Source organism: Pinus tabuliformis, chromosome 3_1 (genome assembly GCF_031772625.1).
Source record: "Pinus tabuliformis cultivar Carrire ecotype Pingquan chromosome 3_1, CPIR1, whole genome shotgun sequence".
Classification (NCBI taxonomy): Eukaryota; Viridiplantae; Streptophyta; class Pinopsida; order Pinales; family Pinaceae; genus Pinus; species Pinus tabuliformis.
Genome location: NC_142301.1, coordinates 30,080,730 through 30,087,799, shown reverse-complemented (window position 1 = coordinate 30,087,799; position 7,070 = coordinate 30,080,730).

The following is a 7,070-nucleotide window of genomic DNA, read 5'->3' as shown; positions in this document are numbered from 1 at the left end:
ATTTAAAGTTTTTGAACCATTCTTGACCTCCCCTCGGAATTTCAGTGAAAATGGAAATGGCTTCAGGAGACACAGGAAATTCTAACATTGACACCTTTGAATTCAATCCAGTAAAATTCAATGCGAAAGCCTTCGTTACCTCTGCATGTCCTCCCTTCAATTTCTCGCAGAACCTCCAGCAACCAGCATTTCGAAAGGCTCTTGCTACACCTTCATCCCTGAGTGTAACATCAAACCCCTCTGGCTCTGCCCTCAAGCACTTACCGGATCGATGTTCCCTCTTTTCCATATTGCTTCGAATATCTTCACACAGGAAACTAATGGAAGCTACAGCTCGAAAACAATCTCGACTTTGGAGTGCAGGCTCGCTTGCAATGATCCCTTTAAATGAGAACTCGAGCTTCTCATACAGCAGACATGTTTACATATTATGAAAAACACATTATGACACAACCATACCTCATAAAATACCTTAAGATGATATTCATATGCGTGATTCTGGACCTTATGGCGGAATGATGATTTATCATGACCTGGAGAGGACATCAACTGACAAACATGAACGGACCTATGACTCACCCCTCCCAGATTTGATATTACAAGAAAAAGCGCTACAAAAACCCCGAAACCCCGATTTCGTAGCGCGGACAGTTCAAATTTAACAAAACGCGCTACGAAATGGCTGGTAAACAGTACGCTGCGAAAAGACGGAAACATCATTGCGCAGCTAAATTGACCAAACAGATTGTGCTGCGAAACTGCGCAAAGTACTAATGACGCAATCAAGACAAGACATGCCTTAACTGACAATGATAGAGGGTATCTAACGATTTTTTACACCAACTTACATCAATACCTTTTGAAATTCAAATTTCAAAGTGACACACACATATAAACCTATTCACAAAACTGAAAACCTTTATATGAAACTTGTGGACAACATTACATACATGAACTATGGTTCTAAGTGATAACAGTGGCTCCACTTGGGATAGTGTGCTCCTGTAGTACACTAAGAATGCGTAGTACCAGTGCCTTTATCCATTTTATTTCACTCACATATGGCTGACAAGCATCCCTTTCAAACCTTGTGGGCCTTCTCCTCGGGCTAAAGTCTTCCTGTTCAGCTTGTCATTTATTTCTAACATGAAACATTCAGAAAACGATTATTTACAATGATCATGGACTACTTGGCAGATTTTTACTGATAATAATGCTTTAAGAACCTGCCATTAACAGGTCCTCCAGCATACGGTGATCCATCAACTTCTTGCAGAATATAAGTGTTGTTTCCATGGAAAGCAGAAATCAAATATGGCCCCTTCCATAAATTCTCAAATTTGCCATGTTTACCTTTTTCTTCAATCCTGGCTTCCCACTTCAAAACCTTGTCATCAATCTGAAATGTAACATCTTTAATCTTCTTGTCAAAAGCCCTCTTGACCCTATTCTGATTTTGTTGATGGTCCTCAACCACTTCATTCCTTTTCTCTTGTAAAGCTATCAATTGATTAATCCTCCGCTGTATGGCATTTGGCTCCTCCTCTAGTCCTTGAATTAGCTTCATAACTGGTACCCCAAGAGATGTTGGGAAAATAGCCTCTGCTCCATACACAAGCTCATAAGGTGAGGTTCCGATAGACCTTTTAGTGCAGATGCGATCAGCCCACAAGGCATACTTCAGCTTTAAGTGCCAAGTCTTTTTGTTTTCTTGCAGCAATTTTTTGATAATCCTCACAAGACTTTTGTTTGAACTTTCAGCTAGACCATTACCCTGAGGATAATAAGCTGTGGAGTGACCAAGGGAAATATGGTATTGATGGCAAAAATTTATCATTCTCTTAGACTTAAAAGCCTGAGCATTGTCTGTGATAAGCTTGAGTGGACATCCAAACCTTGATAAGATGTTGTTCTCTAAAAAGGAAATAATTACTGCATCATTAGCTTGCCTAGTTGGTACCACCTCTATCCACTTTGTAAAATAATCAGTGGCTGTGAGTATCCACCGATGTTGTCCTGATGAAGAGGGATGTATCTCACCTATAAAATCTAGCCCCCACTGTTGAAAGGGTGCTTCTACATAAATAGGAACTAATGGCATAGGCATAAGCTTCCTTTTACCTTCAAACATCTGACATTCATGGCAGGCTGTTATCTTTTTGTAAATGTCCTTGAACATAGTGGGCCAAAAATACCCAGCTCTCAATATTTTATTTGCAGTAGCCTTCCAATAATGGTGACCTCCACAATCTCCCTTATGGAATTCATCAATCACCCTATCAGCCTCTTCTTCAATCAGACAACTCAATAGAATTCCTCCAGCATCCTTCCAAAATAAATTCTGCTCATAAACAAAATACCTAAGGGATTTCAGCTTGGTGAACCGAGCTTTAGACTTGGAAAGGTATTCAGGAGCTCTGTTGTGTTGTAAAACAAATGACACATCCCTATACCATTCAGATGTCAGAAATTTTTCATTGATCTGAACCAACTCTTCCTCTTCTTCAAAAATTTCTGATATTTCTGCATTGAAATTGATGTCACTGCTGTCTAGATTTGAGTGAGTTAACAACTCTGCCAACCCTTGACCCTTCACCAATTTAGTTGGCCTAATTTCAATATCATATTCTAACAATTTGGCTATCCATTTTCCTCTTTTTCCATCCGGGTCTGCTTGTGTAAGAATGTCCTTAATAACAACACTTGGCACATATGCAACAATATGAGAATGTAACACATAGATTCTAAAATCCTTGATTGCCTTTACCAATGCATATGCCTGCTTCTCTAAAATGTTATACTTTAATTCAGCATTAGCCAATGTCTTACTAAAGAATGAAATAGGCTGTTCAGTACCTTGATTTCCTTTTTGCAATAGGACTCCAGCAATTGTATCCTCAGAAGCATATGTGAAGATTAGAAATTCCTTGGTGAAATCAGGGCTGATAAGGACTGGTGCTTGAGTGAGTGCTTTCTTAATTTCTTCAAATGACTTCCTTGCCTCAGCTGTCCACTTGAAGTCTGCTCCTTTCTTTAGCATTTTTGTGATGTGTTTAACCACTTCAGCAAAGTTGGGGATGAACCTTCTAACAAAATTAACTTTACCAAGAAAAGATTGAACCTCTTTCTTGCTCCTTGGCAAATCCAACTTTGAAATAGCACTGACTCTATTAGGATCAATCCTAATTCCTTCTTCAGAAATGATATGCCCAAGCAATTTACCAGAAGTCAAAGCAAAGATACTTTTGGTTGGGTTTAAAGAAATACCAAACCTCCTACACTTCAATAGTATCTTTTCAAGATGCTTTAAATGATCCTCCTCTCTCTTTGAAAAGACTGTGATATCATCAAGATATACCACCACTGATTTATCTTTTTCCTCTGCAAAAGCAATGTCCATAGCCCTCTGGAAAGTCGCCCCTGCATTCATGAGGCCAAAAGGCATCTTTGCATACATAAATGTGCCCCATGGTGTAGTGAAGGTTGTCTTCTCCTGATCCTCTGGATGAACAAGGATCTGATTGTATCCTGAGAAACCATCTAACATTGACATTCTTTGAGAGCCAACAATATTCTGTAAAATAAGATCCATTTTAGGAAGAGGATAATTGTCTTTTAGTGAGGCCTTGTTCAAATTCCTGAAGTCTATGCAAATCCTTATCTCTCCATTCTTTTTCCTAACTGGTACCAAGTTAGCAAGCCAATTTGAAAATCTGATAGGAACAATAATCTTTGCATCAAAAAGCTTCTTCACTTCTTTTTCAATCAATGGCATTAGCAGAGGATTAATTCTTCTTAATTTTTGCTTAAAAGGTTTCTCATTTGGCTTGATTGGGATTGTATGCTGTATAATTGAGGAATCATATTGCTTCAGATCAGCATAGTTCCATGCAAAAACATCAATGAACTTTTTCATTAACTCAACATATTTAACTTTTAGATCAGCTGATAAAAATTTTGAAATTTTGACCAATTTAGGCGCTACTGAATCACCTAAATTACAGCTCTCTACTTCCTCTTCATCTGCTTGCAACCTTGGTGCTTTAAACACATCATTCTGATCAAAAAGTTTCTCAAGTGGAATAAGACCTTTAGGAATCAGATTGTTTTGCAGCTGTAACACTTCAGACTTTTCTTTTGTTTCCACTAACATGTTTTGCTGATCAATTTGACTATGTTCAAATTCTCCTTTCAACTCTAGGAAACTTTTCACCTGCTGGTCATCTTCAAAGACTTGCCAATTTAGGATATTATCCGGGATAACTGGCCTATGGCGGACTTTCACTTCATAGCCCTCAGAAGCATGTTTGGGGATGACAAAAAGACTAGCTGCTACAGCAAGAGAATCTGCGATAGAATTCTGATCTCTGGTTTTGATATTGAAAGTATATGACTGAAATTTCTCCAACAATTCCAATACCAAGTTTCTATAAGCTCTCATCCTTGCATCTTTTGTTTGATAAGCACCTTGAACTTGCTTTATGACTAGCTCAGAATCTCCATAAACAGCAATGTTCTTTGCCTTAAACTCAATCAATTTTTCTAACCCTAAAACCAGGGACTCATATTCCGCCATGTTATTTGTACAATCAAAATTAAGTTTATATGACAAAAACTTACTTTCCTCAGCTGGACTCATGATCCAAATTCCAGCTCCCGCACCATCTTTCCCTGCTGCTCCATCAAAGTACAAAGACCAGCAACCAGAAGCATCTTCTTCATCACTTTGCTGCAACTCTTCACACTGATTTTCTGCCTTTTCTTCCTTTGATTCTTTTCCCACTGATTCATTAAATAGAATAGCTGATCCAAGGCCTGTATCACAAGAATAAATGGGAAAATTCTGAGGTTTGTCCTTGCTGCTCACCATATATGCCATCCTTGTCTCACGGTATAACCTTCTTTGCTCCCCAAATACTGGAATAGTAGCATAAGTCAAATCCATCTGCATGGTACCTTTAATCTTAGCTGCCCATGACCTTGAGAGTAATATTCCAAATTTAGGTGGAACATCTGCCACAACAATATCCATGACAGTGGTTTTAGCTGGGATTTGTGTGAGTGCCACAACCACATCCTTTATCAACCCAATACAATGAACCCTCTTTGAATCAAAAGAAAATAAGTCCTTGTAAGGGCTGGTCACTTCTAATCCTAACCTTTCCATAATGACTTTAGGCATAAGGTTATGAGATGCCCCTGAATCCAACATGGCATTATGAAGAGTCATCTCATGTATATTAATGCTTATATAAAAAGGAGGAAACTCATCATTTTGCTCATCTTCAAGTCTTGGACCTAAACAAATAATAGGATTATCCTCTTGCAAATTCAAAATATCAGCCCCTCCTGGTGGAGAATTAAGCATTTCCACAATCTTACTTCTATACTTGTTTACTTTCAAGATTTCATTAAATGGGACTGATATTTTAATTTTAGCAATCTCATTTTCTATATTGAACACAGAAGTAGACCTTTCAATTTCCTTAGGAGGAGCAGGGGTTTGATTATCCTTTTTCTCAAGAGGAGAATCACCTTTTCCATCAGCTTGTTTTGGCTTTTCTTTTTTGTCTTCCACTGCTTTTGAAACATTCTTCTTGGGCTGAGCCTTATTTGCTGTAATAGGGACATCTCTGTTTCTGAGGTTGTATTGCTTTTGGATTTCAAATATGGCATGCTGATAACCCTTTAAGAAATCTGAGGGTTCCTCCTCGGCTTTTAGTTGACTGGACTCATCATGTTCCTCCTTTGTTAGAAAGATCTCCGAATCTTCTTTACCAAGACAATGAATAGATTCCTCAGGTTCCTCAGGTTCTTCTTCTTCATCCACCATATTTTGCTGAAAAGGAGGTCTTACAGGAGGATCAGCTTGCTGATTTCTATTTTCCCTTGGCCTTTGCTGATTTTGAGGCCTTCTAAACTGAGGATTTCTGAACCGAGGTTCTTGTTGTGCTTGGGGAGCAGCAGTATTTCCAAGTGCTAATTGGTCCATCAATTTCTCCATAGTCTTCATCATGGTTTCAAATTTATCTTCTTGAGCAGAGGTAGAAGGCCTCTCCTCTTCCTTTATCTTAGTCTTAGCCATCTTGGACTTTTTAGCAGCAAGTATATTCACCTCCACTTTGATAGCATCATTTTGCATGTCAGCCAGTGTAGCAGACTCTCTTTCTCTGAGTAAGAGAGAGAAATCAGAATCAAAGGACTCAACATATCTTAACTGTGCCAAAGCTCCAGGAGGTTTCAAGTGAGCTGGAATGGAATTATAAATTTTATTAAACCTCTTAGAAAAGTTTTGAACAGTCTCATCTGGAGCTCTTCTTAAATTATTATATTCAGTGAGGGCCTGAACAGGATTAGTTCTATTTCCCCATTTCCTCAGAAAACTATCTTCAAACTCAGCCCAACTGTGAATGCTACCAGCTCCCAAGGCTTTAAACCATTTCCTGACTTCCCCAATGAAAGACTGAGCAAACAATCTCAGTTTGACATCTTCATCATCCACTTCATACCTATCAATAAAATCATTGAATCTATCCACATGCTCTTCAGCTGTAATGTCTTCATCTCCTCCCCATGTTGGAATCCTAGCAGCATATTTATTAGGGAGATCATGCAGAACAGCAGGGAGAGCTAGAGGAGCATACCTAGCCGGTACAGCCATAATGAAAGGAGGAACAGTGACAATAGGTATTGTATGACCAGAAGGACCAGAACTAGTATGAGATGTTGTCTGAGGGCTATTTGGACTAGCAGAGGCAGAAGACAAAGTATGAGTACGAAAAGGACTATTAGGGCTTTGTAAACCACTAACAAAAGAACTCCAATTTGGGAGAGGTAAACCAATTTTTGAGTTAAGCAAAATTTCAAAAGGGTCAAGCTCCTTGAGCTGCTTCAAATCCTCTTTTTCTAATAATAACTCAGAAGAAACAATTTCCCAAAACTCCTCTTTATCTTTTTGTGATACTAAAGAAGAAGTATCAATACCTCTCTTCTGTAGATCCAAAATAATACCAATTAATTCTTCTTCATTCTCAGACCTTAATATAACCTCTTGAACTTTATCATCAACA